This window comes from Aquila chrysaetos, chromosome 20 (assembly GCF_900496995.4).
Source record: "Aquila chrysaetos chrysaetos chromosome 20, bAquChr1.4, whole genome shotgun sequence".
NCBI classification, from domain to species: domain Eukaryota; kingdom Metazoa; phylum Chordata; class Aves; order Accipitriformes; family Accipitridae; genus Aquila; species Aquila chrysaetos.
The window spans coordinates 6,058,280-6,076,775 of record NC_044023.1 but is presented as its reverse complement, the minus strand read 5'-3'; positions in this window follow the sequence as shown (position 1 = coordinate 6,076,775).

Genomic DNA, 18,496 nt, shown 5'->3' with positions numbered 1-18,496 from the left:
TACACTTGGTATTACTACTCTTCTGAGTATCATGATTACTCAGCAGACTATGAGATGTGAATTTAGTCATCTTAGCTCAGTTTCTAGCAAGGCAGGGCCTTACTGAAGTCACTACATGGCTAGTCTTTGTCACAAAATGGTGCTGAAAATGACGTTGCACACCTAAAGGTATCCTTTCTGAACACAAATGACATGCAAAAATGCAGTATGGGCTATGCCGTGCCCGGCTAGGGAATCTTATTTTCTCACAGTGCCTTTCCCAAGGGGTGGTTAGACTTTAAGTAGTAATGTCCTTCTGAGCAAAGAGAGGAATAGATTTTCCTCATTCAATACAACTTTAAAATACTAAGCTGCATGTGTCTGTGGGAACAGGTATTCGCTGTTCCTTGAGCAGGATTGTAATTCTTCTGTAGAGCATGAGAGCCATGATTAGGAAGCCAGGATTGCTCTGCTCGCAGGAATCCTGCCATTGTCTTTGATTGCATGGTATTAACTGTAAATTATACCCTTTTGGAGACCGCATGTAAAAATAAAATAAAAAAAATTGTCAAAAGACAGAGAAAATATTGATTCCGGAGGCAGCGGAAACTATGGCTTGGTTAAATTAGAACCTTAAAAAAATAATAACAAATGAGCATTTGTGAGGGTGAAATAGGGACTAGGAGAAGAGCGCCGTGATTCTCCCCTTAGGTGTATGCAAATTTCAAGTAGCCCCATTGCAGGCAATGAAATGTCACTGGTTTAAGAAAGAAACTGGCTCAAGGTATTAAGGAGGAGGTTCAGGGCATGGATGACAGGGTTGTTATTAAGGTGCTGGTGAACTGGAAGCCTATTTAATTAAAAGCGCAATACATAAATAAAAATGGAAGAATCTACAGCCTGAGACTGCTGTTAAGACCTCTCAGATTTCTGATGCCATTTCTAGCTATTAGTGACACAAGCTTCCATCTTGGCTTGTTCTCAGGAGTCAGCTCTGTCTGTTGTTCTACGCTGATGACAGATACTGTTGCAATCAGTCAGCCTACAATTTAACTGGTAAACTGGAGCTGCAACTGGACTTTGTCTCACTCCAGTCCCTGGTGGCCTCCCTGCAAAAGCTTTAGAGGTACAAAATGGTGGTAGAATTGTAATCACCGAAACTCTTCAAGCCTGAGGCTGCTGAAAGCTGAATGTAGATAGCCTGGAGAGATAATGGGCTTGCAGAAAAAGCAAAGCATAGAACTGATGGCTTTTTTTCATAGATTTTAAAGCCAGAAGTGTCTATTAGATCATTGAGTCTGGCTTGTTGCATGGCATAGGCCAGAGAATTTCACCCAGAAATTCCTGTTTCAAGCCCATAACTTCTGGCTGAGCTAAAGTGTATATCTTCAGAGCACACATGCTGTGGATGCAATTCAGACCTAACAATTCTATGAATCTATTTATCTTTACCAGTTAGGGGATATATGCCTGGCTGTCCCAGCCTTGTCTGTTAAAAAGACTAAATGAAGGTCACTGGGCAAAGACTGAAAAGAAGAAAAACAGCTTAGCAAAGCTTTGAACGAATATCCAGGACAATGACTGCAATTTAATACCTGTTGGTGAACTGTTTCAGCTACTGCACAGTGCACTGAGTGAGCACGGTATTCATTCTGTAGGTTTCTGCTCCTTCTTGGAGTCTGGTTTTATTGGAAGCTCAGCACACAAACACAACCAAACCCCGCATCTTACTATTCCTCTGCCACATTTTGCTGTTCTTAGAGTTGACCTCTAAGATCCTAGGTCTCTGACCAAAACAACAATATTTTCACTCTTATGAAGTTGGTTGGAAGCCCTTTTCCATCCATACCAACTCGCTTTGACTCTGTAGTAGTTACTCAAATTTTTTATGTGGAATTCTAGCAGGAGACCACTCCGTTCTTCTGGGCAGCATCTGCCACCACTTCAGTCCAAGATAGAGTGGCACTTGCATTCTCTTGCCTCAAGAATCCATGAGTAAATCTGTATGTCTCCTAGTATCATGCCCCAAGCACATATTAGTTCCATGAAGATTATTTTCTTTTTACCTTTCTGAGTTCCTGTCCCAATACAAAGCACAGATTAGCCATCCTATTGTCCTGAATTTTTCCCATCCAAATCTTCTTAGCTGCCTGATTGTTGTGGATATTTCAGGAAAGGGACACTACAAAGATCATTCAAGGGGAAAAATGCAGTGGTTTCTGGGGTGGTAGTCAAAAGATTTTAAGAAGATTTATATGACATATTACTTATGATTCGAGGGAATAGATTTCATAATCTAGGAGATCCATCTGTTGTTCATATCACCTTCTTTTTTTTTTTTTTTTTTTTTTTTTTGGTGGGGAAAAGTAGGCCAGGGATCTTTACAGACTTTCTCTCTTCTCTTTCAGTGATGTTCTCTCCTTCTGTCCTTTTCCAGAGCCTACCTTACTGGAAATCATTATACATCCACAGAAGGCAGACTGAGACTTCCTTTTGCACTTTATCCCAATACTCCTTGAAAAGCAAGAGGGTTCCTGTAGAGGAGGGGTAGCAACGTTGTGAAATTAGCTAGTGCCTCTCTGATCCAGGGGACAAACCAGGCTGTTATTCCATGCCTTGTCGCAGGAATAGAAAACATTTTTCATGTGACAGTTCAGCCAAATCACCTCCCTATCAGCAGTTATCTACTGTATACTTCTGTTAATAGATATTCTCATGGAAAGGTTATGATAAAAGAGTTGGGAAGGAAGGGAAGGAATTACAGTGGATGGTGAGAATGAATGAGGCACAAGAAACCTGAGCATGACACGTTGTTATGAAGCCTGTCTTTTATTTCCTATGTTTAGAGAAAACAGTTCTCAGTTTATGGCTTTTGTTCAGTCAGAGAGAAAATGAGCTATAAAAGCAGAGATAGGAAGGAGTTAACCAATTTCCAATTCAGTGTGTTACAATTTGCTTCAGTAATAATAATAAAAAAAGAACAATACTGGGAAACATAATTTTTAAAATGAAGACTACTAAATCAATAGGCACTACATGACTAATCATTTTCTATTTTCTTGGTGGAGAAAGGTAGAGTTGTGATCAGAAATCAAAAGGAGAAGTCCCCAGCTTCTCTGCAATTTTGACAAATTCTGCTTTACTGTAATCCACAAGAAAGGAGATTTTCACATGAGCATAAACTAATGCTGGTAAGTGGCATTAGAATCACTACCCACTAGCATCATCTCATTTTGTGGAAAGATAATGAAATCCATTTGATGCTAGATGAATTAATTCCCAAAATACCCACATTTGTTGGCAAATGAGTGTTTCAGCCTGAGACACAGAGGTCAGGGGTGACTTCATCACTTACACAATTTTCAGGTGGGACTTCACATAATAGCTACTTAAGTGTGTGTTTGACTTGAAGCATGTGAGTAGTCCTGTCAGCTTCAGTTAGACTATGGAGTCTGTAAGAAACACAGGTGTTTCAGTGCTTCTTGAACCTGCCACTCTGGTAGTAATTTGTAAAATCCTATCTGTACAAATAGTTCTCAAAGTAGCAAACAAAGGTGAGCAAATACTCTCTCTCCAGACATTGACTATCCCAGAAGCACACAGCATCGGTAGAAGACTGGGAGGAGATGCTCAAGAATGAGATTTTGATGTGCATTGCAGTTCCTCAAATTATTTTGAAAATTTCAACCCAGATTTCATAACATCTACCCTGAGCCTCTGTCGCCCTCTGGCATTTAACCACCCCTTTGCTCTTCTTGGGTTTGATAGTAGATGTCTTTGATACTGTAGCTTCTTAGAAGTAAACAAAAGTGTGCTGGCTAATGGTTGTAGCATTTTTCTGTACAGTATCTTACACCCTAAAGGACTCAGCACAGCTGTCATAGTTAAATGCATCCCAATACAAGGTAGACTGCAATGGCTGTTTAACAGGACAAAGCAACCAACTTTAAAGTTTAAGCAGACTGCAATGGCTGTTTAACAGGACAAAGCAACCAACTTTAAAGTTTTAAGTTCAACAGTTTTAACGTGGCATCCACCCCACTCACACAGACCATTTGGTGTACCGACAATGTACTGCACAGATAGTGGGGACATAATTGGCTCATTGGGTCATTGCTTCTGGGGACTGGGGATGGAAAGGATGTGCATGTCAGGAAAGTTGTCACCTAACTGAAGTGTCCACAGGGCTGAGGATTTTCTACTCCAATTCTGTTCAGTGTTGGAAAAGGTAAATGCCATTCACACCTAGAATCCACTGTATGCCAGGCTGCACAGTACACAATCCCTTCTGCTTTGCCAGTACAGTTTTTCAGAGGCCCATAATGTAAAACATATCACTGAAAAGATACAGGTTAGTCATATTGTTGTGGAACAACATGGTTCCACAAATAAGGACACGATGAAATGTGGCGTGTGGGATAGGCACGAGTGACTCACAGCATGTGGCATTCTGCTACAAGAGCTACCTAAGCCACATTCTCTGCCAAGGCCTGTGTGATAGGGAAACTGCTGCACTCAGCCTGTCATGGGTGGGTGACAGCAAACTGAGCAGTACTAACCATATGAGTGATCTAAGCAGATCAAAACCCACCACTGCATCTGAACAGTGGTGGAGCAATTGGAGCAACTGACATAAACAAAAGGAATTTTGATTCGACAAAGTCCTGGGGTCCATTTTCTAGAACATACTCAAAATACCACCTGAAAATCACTGGGCAATAGGCAAGAAAAAACAAACTTTGGTTTAGCAAAATTCCTTTTGCAACAGAGCCTGTGTTTGAAGGTACCTGCTTTAGTATACAAGTGTTTGTGGGAGATTAGTACTTATTAACTAATAACCTTTGATTATGTTTACTCCCACAGCTGATTTGCTCAGGTGTTTGTCACATAGAAGTAGAAATAAGCTTCAGTGACACAGCTTGTTCATGGTTCAGTCTGCAGAGTTTTGTAATTTCTTGGCAACTAAGTGATGGATTACTATTTTCTGTAAAAATCTCCTCTTTCCTGAAAGGCCTTTCATGCAAGGACTCTGGGGTAATTAGAAAAATAACCTTGCAATACCCTCTTGATCTGTTTTTAATGAAATGAAGTGTGGGGAGGGTAGGTGCTTTGTCCATAGTCAAATAGTAAGTGGCAGAACTGAAAATAGAACCCAGGAGTCCTAATTTCTACTCTTTGCCTCTAAGAAGCACTTCCACTATGCATTGGGTTATCAGATGTTTAAAGACTGTCTGTCTTTTATTGTACAGGACTGAAAAAAATAAATATAGTGCACAGGGAAATCTGACATTGGCAGAAGCTGGACCAGATTAATTAGCAGACTTACGCTGGGTCCTTAGTCAATTTTCTGCAACTCAATCATGGTTTATTGAGCACATCAGTCATTTGTGAATGTTACCTTTAAAAGAGCCTGGTGAAGTATCACCTCCATTTCGAAAACAGGGAAATAAAAGCACAAAGTAGATGAAGTTACTTTGCCCAAATTCACAGAGGGAATCTTGGACACACCTGTGAATTTTACTGGCAGCTTTCTTTTTTCTTCAGAAAAGTCTCTTCTCTGTTAGACTGCATTGTTTCCAGAGTTAAGAATATGCATCCCTGGTAGGGCATTAAAACCCACATGGAGCTTCTGGACACATGAATAAGCAGCTTCCAGGATCTCAGCCTTGAATTAAAAAAAATAAAGTTTCTAAAACAATTGTACAAATTTAACAAATGCCAGAAGCTGCCAATCTGATGCTAATCTTTTGAAAAGGTGACATTACCTCTTCGCAGCTCGGTGGGGGCTACATGCAGTGCCACTGTAGCCCTTGAAAAGTCAAAACTGTGATGTCCATGTACCTGTGCATTAGAATATATCAGGAAGGAGAGGTAATAAGGTAATAGAAAATGTTGCACCAACACACCTAAGTTTCTAGAGAAGCTTGCAAGATGAGAGAGATGCTTCTTGAGAAGATTGTAATATTTGCCCTTGTAAAAGGGCAAAAAGTTCTGTGCAACAGGATGTGCAACCATTCAATTGCCTTTGGCTTAGCTGCAGGGGTTTGCCTTTAAAAAGGGAGTGGGGGGAAATCTGTAGCTCTTGAAAGACAGCATTAGATCTTCTTTCTTATCCTTCATTTCTAAATCCTCTGAACCTCTGATTTTTTATTTCCTAGGCTATAACTATAAGCTGCCTGAATTGCTGGTTTTCAATCCAATTTCAACTAGTCCTGTCACAAAATCTGATAGACAAAATACCCTTTTCTTAGTACACTTGGCACCAGGTTGAAAGCAGTGAAGACTGAAGTCTTGCCTGTACACTTTGAGCTGGCATTTCTTGGATGATGTCACTGCAAGCTTTCCAAACTTTACTGTACCATATTGATTCACCATCCTAGAGGAGTCACCTTTAGGATTCACTCTTGGTGGTCTATTTGTAATGACATTCCCTGGCCAGGTCATCATCTGAGGAGAATGAAACTAGAACCTCTGATTTAAAAACAAAAGACTTCATTGAAGCCAAAGACCAGATGATTTACTAATAGACTTATTTTCCTGTGCAGAATCTGACTTCACTGTCTTTTCCAGAACATTTAATGTAAATTTAATGGAAAGATCTGTCTATTAGTAACTGGAGTGATACTGTCAGTTCTTTACATACATGCCTTTGAATCATAAGCCAGGTATCAATATTTGCAGAGTCATGCTCCTCTATGTTGATTTTCTACCAAACAGTACAAGACTCTTCATGCCATCCCCATCTCATCCATCTCTAATTGGGTCAATGTGGGTAACATTGTGCTTCTTGTCTGGAGGGAAAAAAAGAGTCTTCACAGACAGCTCAGATCCTGTCTGTCGAAGGTAAATGAGAATGTCCACCTCAACATTTGTGAGTGAAATTGTATTCAGGATGTTGGAGAGCTGTAGTATGTTCCTGGGCAATGAAGTGAAGGGACTGCTGTATACCTCCATGTATTAACATCCTTGTGGCTGAAACAGGGAGGAGCAAAACTGCTCTAGGCAGAGCAAACATGCTTTCGTATGTCACTGTTGTGACATGCAGCAGCTCCTAGGCATATTAATTAGTGCATCTGCCTGTTACAGACACATGCAGACATGTGCATAATCATATGGCCATACACAAACATCATGACACAGCAAATATTGTCTGCAAAGAGAGCTAAAAAAGGCTGATAGAATGGTAACAGTATCCGAACTTCCTGCCAGGATGTGCCATGGGTGGCAGAAAAAGTCTACTTCTTCCCCACTGGGAGCAGATGCCTGCTGGAGAGAACTAGGCAGTGTATTAGCATTGCATTGCAGTTTATTAGCAGAGGGATTCTGGACAACGATGTTTCTTAATAAACTAAGCAGAGCTATAAACACCCTTTCCAGTGATGGAAGCAGAGGACTTGCTGAACAGTTTCCTCCTTCATGGAGACTTGGTAGAAGAGGAAGCAGCTAAGAGATTCTCTTTAGCTGTGGGAAGAAAAAGGACAGGGAGTTGTGCGCTACTTGGTTTGTGAGGAACATATTGCTCACAGGAAAAGGAATATTTTCTGGAAAACAATTCTCCATTATTTTATTTGACTTTGTCGCAGCTTCTGTGAAGATGGGAAGGACCATTCCACTGCTCACTTGCCAAGGTGTCTGCAAGCCTGTGCTTGTTGTTACGCAGAAGTTGATAGCATCCCTATGGTATACTTAGCCTATAGCTGGCAGTTACATGGACTGTGTGCCCAGCTGAACCTTGTCTCCCCAGTGCTCACTACTGCTGGATCCCTGCTGTTTCCACTTCAGAGAACTCTTCTCTGGCTTGGCCATAATAAAGACATCCTCACTCAAGCCGCCTAAGTCCAGGACCATGCTGACTGAGCAGCAGGTCTTGCTAGCAGGTCTTGACATGTTGTGTATTATGCAGCTGCACATGATGGTCTACTACATGACAAAATAAACTTCCGACTGCAAAATAAAATGGGCATTTGCTCTGTTCATAAAAGTCCTCCTCTATATGGGGAAAGTCTAATGACATTTGAAAGGTTGGAGAACTGAGTTTCTATCATAGGCTCTGCTCTGCTCCAGTCCTATAATGCATCTCAGCAGAGTCCAGCATTTTGCAGCAATCTCATAAGGATTAAAAGTATCTATCAGTCAATGCTGGCTATGGGTAAGGCTGAGTCAAGCTCTGACAATTGCTCTCGCAATGAGTTTATCTCAGTAGAGTGGGTCAAGAGCACCTTGTGCATGGGTTTCCCAGGCAAAATGACTTATAAAAAAAGAAGAGCCTTCTACAAAACATCAGTCCATCAAGGTTTATTGAGCTTCCTATTTCTTATGAATCTCTCCATGTCATGTCAGTTAACTTGTTAAAAATTAAAATACTTACAAAAATATCAAAATTATCATCAATTATTATATGCACTATGAATATGTTTTAGTAAAAAAAATGATAATTTTATGTATCAATTTTTATTTACTGAATGTGTAGTATTCAGCAAATAGAAGTTCAGATGTGTTTTCAAGACAAAAAGTTGTAGAAAAGTATTGACAAAAATGTCACGGGCACTCTCCTGACAAAGAAGTGGGTCTATTTCAAATCCTATGAGAAGGAAAGAGTTGAAATGTCATTCAAGATGGGCTTATGTGCCCAAAAGCTTTTCTTTTGTTTGTGGGTTGGTTTTTTTTTTTTCCCCCAGCTATACTGATTGGTCTTTTAAAAGATATTAGCCTTATACATCCTTAGAAATTCATAGCACAACAACTTTGCTGCCACAATCTTCTCTCTAAATTTGAAGCAGCATGTTCTGAGCGCGCTTGGCTGGAGTCTCTGTGCCATGTCCTCGGGGTGGCTGCCAGAGATCTGGAGCCTGGCCTCGCCTGTGCCATGACAGTCAAGCAGTCCAGGGGCAGCTCTTCCCATTCGCTGTGGATTTACAGCTCTTTCTTAGTCCTTCCCACAGCTTCCTCACACATGCTGTTACGTTAGTACTTATGCTGTGGGGAAAGGGCCAGATGTCCTCTGTGAGAACGTAAGAAACGGGCGGGATGACTCTTCTGGGAAGAGACTTTCCTCCTCCTGTTCTCCCTCCTTCTGCATGCGCTATGGCTGAGAGTGCTCAGTCCCGAGACAGACATTTATTTGGATAAATGCTACATCTGGTGTAAGGCAAGTTGCTGTCGTTCTGCTCTCAGAATGCCCTGTATGTGAGGACTTGATGTCTTCCTTACGGTGTGGTGGGCCTTTAACAACATTAACATTTCTTGTGACCCTTAGAGTAAAACTTCATTGATAACCAGATTTTATACAAAGAGATGCTAATTCCTGTTTAATTTTCTCCCTTTTATTACTAATCATATCACTGCAAAACGTAGTTTACAGCAATATAAATAGGATCCATTGCTGGAGGGAATTGTGCAGCTTCTGTCAATTTTTCAGCACCCAAATGTGAAACAGAAGCAATTAAACTCTGAGGGGGAAAAAGTAACAGTGTGGAACACATCAGAAATCGGGTCATGAATTCACACAGATGGGAAAGCCAGGAAGCAGTGGGAAAGCAGGATTTTGATTGACTCACCGTCAACAGTAAATGAGCCATTGGCAGTTTACTGTCAATTTTTTGCCTTTTAATCTGCAAGTTCCAGAGGTGACGGCACCCTCCTCAACCCACTGCTTGGGGATGGGAGGGAGAGGAAAGTGGGACAGAGAAAGCAATGGCAGGAGTTTAGGTGAGGAGAGGGGATGGGTCAGCATCACAGAGGGAGGAAGGCAATTTTATAATTATCTAAATCTGATGTGTGGAGCTAAAATTAAACAATATCCAGGCAATAGTCATGGGTGTTAAAAATATGCCACCCAAAAGCTATCATGAGGTCTCAGCAGATTAAATAATAATAGTGTTGTGATAGTAATTAGAGGCATTGACCAGATCCAAACCCTGTTGTGGGAATTGCTATACAAATATAGTTAAGGATAGTTCTTGCTCCAAAAAATGTATAACACAGAGGGGAGAGAGGAAGGAGGAGAAGCCTCCCAGCTGAAGATAGAAGCAATGGGACCATAACAGGGCTTCAGTGTTGTTTAGAACATGCATGGTGCAGACAGGGATTGCTCTTTTGTTTGCTTTTATAGAGCATCTGCTGAATAGGCTGAGATGAAAAAGAGATGTGATGTTCAAATCACTCCACTTGTACGCTAGTCCAGTTTTCTCCAGTGGAAATCCAAGACTGAGCCACAAGACTATGGGGCACACCAGGATACCTATTTGCCCTTGCTAGCTAGGATGTGCCTGTGGCCTGAACTAAGCTCAGTGGGATTTGTGGGATTTTCATACCACCCAAGCAAACACAAGACTTTGGAAACCATGGGTTATTTTAGCATGCAGAAGCTCAGTGTATATTTTCCTTTCAAGCAGCAGCGCAACACTTCTGAGAATGAAACAATCAGTTATAAAAGTAACCTTGCTGCAAAGCTTCAAGGGGGAGTTATATATGCTGGCAAATTTTCACTGTTTATTCATTCTAGACATACTTATAGACTAATTCTCCTCTTACTCTGATTTTATATCAATTATTCGCCATTGATTGAGTGGAGTTAATTTAAATTTACAGCAGTGTAAGTGAGGAAAAGCGGCTCCTAATCAGTAGCAAGTTGATTCTGCCACCTTTACTCACCATGAATAGTACCTTACTCATTGAATGATCCTATAAATTCCTCTTGGGGTTTCTCACAGAATAGGATAGTATGTGATCTGAGTAAGGATGGCAAATACTTTTCATACTTTTTACATCAATTACTCCACTGGACTGGGTGATATAGCACCAGATTCTATGTGTACACCCAAGATTTCTAGAGAAAAATGACCTGGTATTGTGTGGTCTGTAAAAAAGTAGGCTGTACAATGTTTTATACCCTTGAGTCAGAGTTGACACAAAGAATTTGAACTTAATCTGAGAGTTTCAGCTGTTTAGCTATGCATTCTTAATAATTTTCTAATGTGTATCTTGTAATGACATTTCCTACCTACCATGTTGATTGGAGTTTGGGAGAGGTGTGATGTAAGAAAAGAGAAAAAATGCTGTAACAGCACTATTTGGACAGACACCACTGGAAAACTCTTTCCCATGAGAGACAATCACCTATTTAAATTGCTTATTTTCTTGTGCTTCTGAGGGGACTTTTTGATTTCCTCTTACTGGTAGATAATGAATATGAAATGGTATTAGAGCAGGGTAACAACTTGCTAAATTTTTCACTAAGAAACCAAATTTCCTTTTGCAATCCTTATTCAGCCTATGTGTGTGCCAAAGGGATTTGCTAGATCAGGACTAGCCTTGATAGGTGTGGCTTATTGACATACAGAACTATGACAAAAAAATTAGAGATTAAACTTGGTGAGCACAGAGGGTGACTTTATTTAAAAGATTTCTCATTTTTTAAAGTCCAAACCAGTCATTTATAAGACTGTCAGAGATGAACTTGGGATCCCTCAGTGGTGGCTCACCTCTATATTCCCATTTTAGCACAGCTGTTAAATGAAAGCTCAGAAATTTAAAAAATAATAATAATTTTTAAATGGTATGTTTTACTTTTTTTTTTTCTTATCAAAAGCAATAGAATGTTGTTATCACTCAGAGGACATAGATAATATTATAAAATAATTAACTATGTATTTATTAATCTTTTGAGACTGATTTATCTTGGAGACAAGCACTCAGTAAGCAAAAATTATATTAAATTGTTAAGCAAACAAAATAGAGGCTTAGAATGAAAACCCTTCTGCGGGGTTATCTATTGTGATCTATACTAGGAGATAGGATCTGTGCCTCTGCAGAGGGATGTATATTCTCTCTGTGGAGTCAACCATTTTGCCAGTGGATAGGCCTGTGCTTAAAATTACATGCTTTTCTTTTTTTTTGCCAATTAAAAGGGACAGGAGAGGAAACAAAGAGTAGGAACCCACAGAGGAGAGATGAAGGACAAGTTCAAGAGACGTGCATTTCCTTGATGTTAACAAGCAAGACAGACCCCACAAAAGGGGATACATTAAGACTGCGATACTGTGTGGATATGTGTCCATGCACTTAGTTATATTTTTGTGGTATTGAAGGAGCAAGCTCTCACTCATACCTGCTTTGCCAGTTTTGCTAGAATGATTTGGGTGAATGATAAGGAGATATAGAGAGAATCTCCTATTGTGCAAATGGAAGGAGTGGTGGATGCATGTCAGGTAGAAATCACCCCTGGCCCAGTCCTTGAGGGGAGAAAGCAGCTGAGGCTGCTTGACAGGATTTCACAGCCTCCGCCTGGATCTGGATATTGTGTGACAAACCAAAATTGTTTGTCTCTACCTGACTGCATGTATTTCCACTTGATGGGTTTTATATTTACATGTCTCCAATGGAGGAATGCACAAGTATGGAAGTGCTGACATTTTCAGAACATCTAAGTAACCTGTCTTTTTAAAAAAAAAAAAAAAAGTTAGTGATTCGGTTTATGACAGCAAAAATGCATTTTTTTAACCAGTGGAAGTCTCTCCATGAATAAGAGAGGTGCAAGGATGTTTCAATGACTGAGATGGCTGTATATCGATGAAACCACTGGAGCCTCGTTAGTCTCGGTGGTGATACTGATAACTGCATGTATTGGCAATGAGATGCAGAGCCAGTCCTAATTCTGTATCAAACCCAGGTAGTCCTTGAAAATTGTAGGGCAATTTTTGTGTGTTGAAGCCAAAGCACAGGTTTTGTTTGTGTGGACAAGACAGTGTATGTGATTGACACACATATATTCATGCATGTTTGTGTGGTTTGTGGTGGGTAAGTTGAGAAACTGCAGATAGGAATTTGTTTACACTTGGAAGTAGTGTAAATGCAGTGGATGCTGGGGACCTGCTGGAAACCCAGGGGATTCCTGGCACTGCCATTGATCTGCTATATGATTTACTTGACCTTCTGCTTCCCTGCAGTGTCACTCATTGTCTTACCTACTTAAGGCTATAAACCTTTCAGAAAAAGGATTATTCCTAGCCTGGAGGATCCTTGGTATTATTTGAATCTCTAGATGCTCTGTGATAATAATAGTAAAGAAGACAGAAAACCTGTTTTAAATATGTGGTGGTGTATTCTTGTGAGAGAAAAGATATGGAAACACTAGAAGAAATGGGGTAACCTTGCTATGGATACTTTTAAGCTGGAAATGCAAAGATTTTGAGAGAAGAGTTAGAGAACAGCTGTGTAAGTAACAAGGGCAAACAACCTAACTACATTTAAGGTGATACTTATTAAAAAGAAATTTATGAAAGGGAGTTTTGTTCTGGTTGTGGTCAATAGTGGGAACTGTACTCAATGGCCAGTGCATTTCTGTCTTATGGTCTTACATTCAGTGTAGGTAGGGAAAGGACACAAAGTCAGTGAATTGCATGATAAAAGCATCCAGAATTACTTTTTTATGTAAGTGTATTATTGCATTCTGCCTTAGTTGAGAACCAAGTAGATTGACTGAAGCAACAAATAAAAGCAGCATTATAAATTTTGTAGGGGAGAGCAGTTTGACAGAGATGAAGCAACTTCACCATGCAAAGAAAGGCTGTGCTTCACTAATCAACCACATTTTTGTTTTCCTGTCCACAAAAATGAAGCAAGGGAAAACCAAGTAATGTAATTTACTTGTATATTCAAAAAATTAAGGTGTAGAAAATGGAGGGGTCAACATAAAATGCATTACTAACTTTCAACATAGAAAGGTTTGCAGAAGCAGGGAGCTGCCAGGTTGTGTAATGGAAACAATGTTATTCTGTGTTTCTTAGTGAGCCACAGGCCAGGTGATTATTCAATAGAGTCCAAATTTGCAGCAAGCGATTCGGAGTTGGGAAGACCACAGATGATAAAGAGGAATGTTAAAGTTGTGTAACCAAACAAATAAATAAGCAGCCCAACAGCAGTTGAAATTTACCTGAAGAGATGTTTCAGGGTAGTGAATTATTAAAGCTACTACCACATATTACTGTTTACAGTCCTATACATAACGTAAATAACCTGTAAACCTGGATTATTACAAACTCAAGTTCCATTGTGTAAGAACTATATTGTATATAACCAATACATAAGAGGTATGAACTTGTATGCTTCAAAACATGAAGCGTACCTGCTGGTTCAAGATCAAGAGGAGCTAGTAGATTTACTATGTACATGTTTTGTCATAAATGTCTATTACAAGGAGAAGCCATCTTTCTCTGAGCCAAGAAACAATTTTGGTAGCCCTCCCAGTGCATATGTTATCCAGTTATATAATCTACCTTGGTTTCCAGGGCATAAGAAAAGTAACTTTTATATAGCCACAAAAAAGACACTTAATTTCTTCATTTAGTTATCAGGCTATTTGATTCTGCTTCATTCAGAACTTCCTTTTTAGGACAATTTACTTGTTCTTCCCAATCAGCACTTCAGTCCGGTTCAGAGGCCTCCCAGATCTTTTTTGTTCAGAACACTTCAGTTCCTCAGAGTTTTAAAGTCAGCATTTTATGTCTTCCTTTTCTTGACAGAAAACATAGTCACTTCAGAGCTGATTAACATTTTTTCACAGAAATGTTTTCCCATCAGACAATGTGGTTTCACCTAAACTGAAATTTGCAATGAGAAAATGTCAGTTCTGACAAAAAAAAATGGTTTTCCAGCTGGGAGAAACATAACAAAATATTTTGTTTGGGGTTGACATTTCAACATAAAATTACTTTTTTTTTGTTTCAAAATGTTGATTCAAAATTAAAAATGCTGTAACAGAATGACATGTTGGATTATTCTGTTTTGATATAAAATGTCTAGATCTTAACATTTTTACTCTTCCCCAGATTTTTGACTTTCTGTTCAAGTTTGAAATTAAGAATTATGAGATGAGTCCCAAATTCCCTGTGGGAGGAAAATTCCGTTTCTTCCTCTGCCCTCACGTTAGGAGGAGAGACTGTTCTGAAACTGAAGGAGCAGGTAGGAAAGCTGGGCAGCCTCAGTTTTACATCCTGTTTTGTATGTCATAGTTTAGCTGCATATGTTTGGCCAAACTGCTTCACTTCTTAAGACCCCCAATTAGTTCGGTGGATTGTGGGGTTTTTTGTTAAAATGGTGCAGAATGCTTGTCTACATCCCCAGCAATGCTTTGGAAAATCCTCAAATCCAGTTTGTAAATTAGGAATAACTACTTGCCTGTCTAACGTGAGAGGGCTGTGAGTCTTAATTAATTGGTGCTTATGAAATTCTCTCAGATTCTTGAAAAGTGCTGTACGAATCTAAAATCATATTTACTGAAATGAGTTATTCAGGTGACTTAGATACAAGTGCTGAGCAGACCCAGCTGTTACTTTTAACAAGTGCAAATTATTTGGTTTGAACAGTACCTCTAATCTTCTCTGCCGGGTTCTGAACTCCCTTCTTTGGATTCTTTTCCTCACTCCGTATTTTTATGCATAAATGTAAAGCAGCACTTTTCAGTGAGCTAAATGGTAATACTAATTACAAGGATAGCTTCTTCTGCTGTTGACAATGCACAGAGATCCACAAGGAGCTTCCATACAGTGTTTCGCTTCTGAGATAATCATGCCTCTGTCCCCTTCCTTGTTTTTTCTATTGTTGACATCATCTCTAACTCATGTACATAGACACAGAGTGGTAAAAGTTGTGGGATCAGGAAGACAGAAAATGCTGCAAACCAAAGTGGATAAACTAGGAGCTTTTATCCAAGGCTGCTTTAGCAAAGGCTCTGTCTTGCTCTGCTTGACATTCAGACATTTAAAATTATTTTCCATGGAGAGTTAAAAAGTAGACCATATCAGTTCAAGAGGAAGAAGATGGGCCAGGATTCTTGACTGCATTGTACTATAGGTTCTTGTTCTCTCCAGTTCAAGGCTTTTCATACCAGTAGCTTGCACTAAGACCAAGCCAGTTCCTTAGACTCCAGTGTCAAGTGTTGATGTCTTCACCCCATGTTTGCACTCAGATGAAAGCATGAACATCACTTGTATCAAATTGAGCAGGATTTGGATGAAGTCTTTTGTTTTCAGTAATCCTTTTTTTTTTTCCTTTTCTGTCTTGTCTCTTCCGTCTCCCTCAGCATGTCTCCCCCTTTCTGAGTTTTCATCTGGATTTCATCATTCATGGGACAAGCATGCTCTGTTCTGCAGCACCTGCCTTTTAGCCACACCACCAAATATCACCCCTCTCAACACATCTCTACCCCTCCCAGCTGAAAATGAACCTCTTGTCTTTCATATCGCCAGCTCTTTTAGGCTGCTGTTTGTCAGGTAACCTTCTGTCTTCCTGCTGTTTAATCTGTTTATTCCTCTGTCTGATCCTCACCATCTGCATCCTCATTCTCCATATTCTCCTGAGACTTTGAGCTTCTTTACTGCCAGGTCCCAAAGAACAGCAGCATGTTTTTTCTTTGCACCTTGGGCTGTAGCAACTGTTGGAAAACATCATGCAAGAGCAATTGTGCCAGCATACCCATGATTATGTAGATACAGGCAAAAGAGTGCTTTTCCCAAGAGGCCTTTTGACTCTTTACCAAATGAAATTAACATGAAAGGAGGCACAAGTCTTTTTGTTTAATTTTGTGTTTCCTTTCTTGCTAGTGTTATGGCCTCCATAAACAGGCTTAAGCTAGTAAACAAAAATCACACTACTTACTAACTGATATTATTTAACAAGTTTCTGGCACAGAAACCAGCAATGTCTGGTCTGAGTGGATATCTGGCATCTCCAGCAGGGTGGTACATGAGTTAAGAAAGAGTACACATACAGCTTGTGTTTGTACTCTTATTCTCCCCAACTAACTAGTGGCTTTGCTGTTATTGGTGGCTGCTCTTTGCTTTTCTGGTGATTTGGTTGACACAGTAACCACCCTTGATGATAGTGGCACTTCAGTCATGGCTGTTGTTGCACAGAGTATGATGAGACAGGCTTATATGCACAATGTTTTTTAGCAGGGTCCGTAGCTGACAGCATACATTGGCTCTAACAATTCTACTTCAGGAGTGATTAAAAAACAGAAAGAAAGAAGGGGAAGGGGAAAACTCCCCAGGCTGCCAGCCAGGAAGGGCAGTGATGAGGTTGCAGATTCTCATAGCGGATGCAAGGCCATGACAGCAACAGTACAAGAGTAACAGCATGAGAACAACAAAGGAAAAAAGAATGAGAATAGCAGCATGGGAACAATACAGGGAAAACACTGCCACTGACACTCTGGAAAAGCACTGCTTCCACAGCTTAAGTGAAGGGTTATAGAGCTGCAAATAGCAGAGGCTTTCTGTAGCACTGTGAATGCTCTGCTTTGTTTCCCCATCCTCTTGCCACCTAGTCTATAATCCATCTTTTGTGATTTCCTGGTTGGTGAATCCCCAAGTAAGAAAGACAAGGTGAAGCATTCCTCTGAATCTGATGTCTGGGCAGCTTCAGCCTTCTGGTAAGGGCTTCAGTTTAGCTGTACCAAAGGAAAAAAAAAAGTTACCTCTACTATAAAATGGTGCATCCCAGATTTATCCAAGTCCCATAACCAGTAGCTATCTGCATTTCTAAAGCACCAGTGAGTGTGTGACACTACATCATTAATAATCACTGTCAGGACAACGGAACCTGGTCAGCTATTCATTTCTTCATTACATTTCAATGTAACTCAATGGGTTAGTCCTGCCCTGTGGTATTCACAGGGAAAGTGTCCCTATTATATGTTATATGGAGACATGGGGGCGTAAAGATTTGTAGCCAGAATTTTCAAAAGGGACTAAGTGGATTAGGTACACAAATACCCTAGAATTTCAGTGGCTTAGGCACTTTCAACAACTCAAGACAAAGCTATTAAGGAAGAACTGGTAGATTCATGATATAATCATATTTACTATGATTTGTTCTCATTTATGTTCTTGTCTCTGAGTCTACCGGTCCCAACAATTGGATTCTCTGTCCTAGTTCTCCCTGTGTCCTTCCAGACACCTGTCGGCACCTTCCTAGTGTCTGATCACATTTGTGTCCTCATGGTTGGTGTCGTCTCCCCAGTGACTAATTTTCTCTGGCTCTCCTCCTGCACACTCACCTTTACTTAGAAGGCCAAAAATGTTTATCTGCATGTGGCATCCAGGGCTCTTGCACTGAGCACTTCCTTTGCACTGTAACGTCTTTGTTTCCCCATCAAGAAGCATAATATCCTCCTTTTGTTCAGGCGAGGAAGAAAAGCAAAACCAGTAAACAGGCACAGTAATTAGATCTGATGCCTAGGCTCTGGAGAGGAAATTGGGAGATAAATTAAAAGTTGGTCCCATTGGAAGGTTCCCCAATGGATATTGATCAGGCTCAGGTGAACTAGAAACAGTCCAAGGAGAATTTATTAATTAGAAGCTGACAACCAATTGTTTCTTCCTTTCTCTGTTTTGAGGTTGTAGTTTTTGTTTGCCTGCTTCTCTGATAGAGGCAGCAGGTAAATTCCTTTAACTGTACTCCTTTGTCTATGTCCAAGGGGCAGCGGAGTGGAAGCACAAAGGCTGGCAAAGCTCAT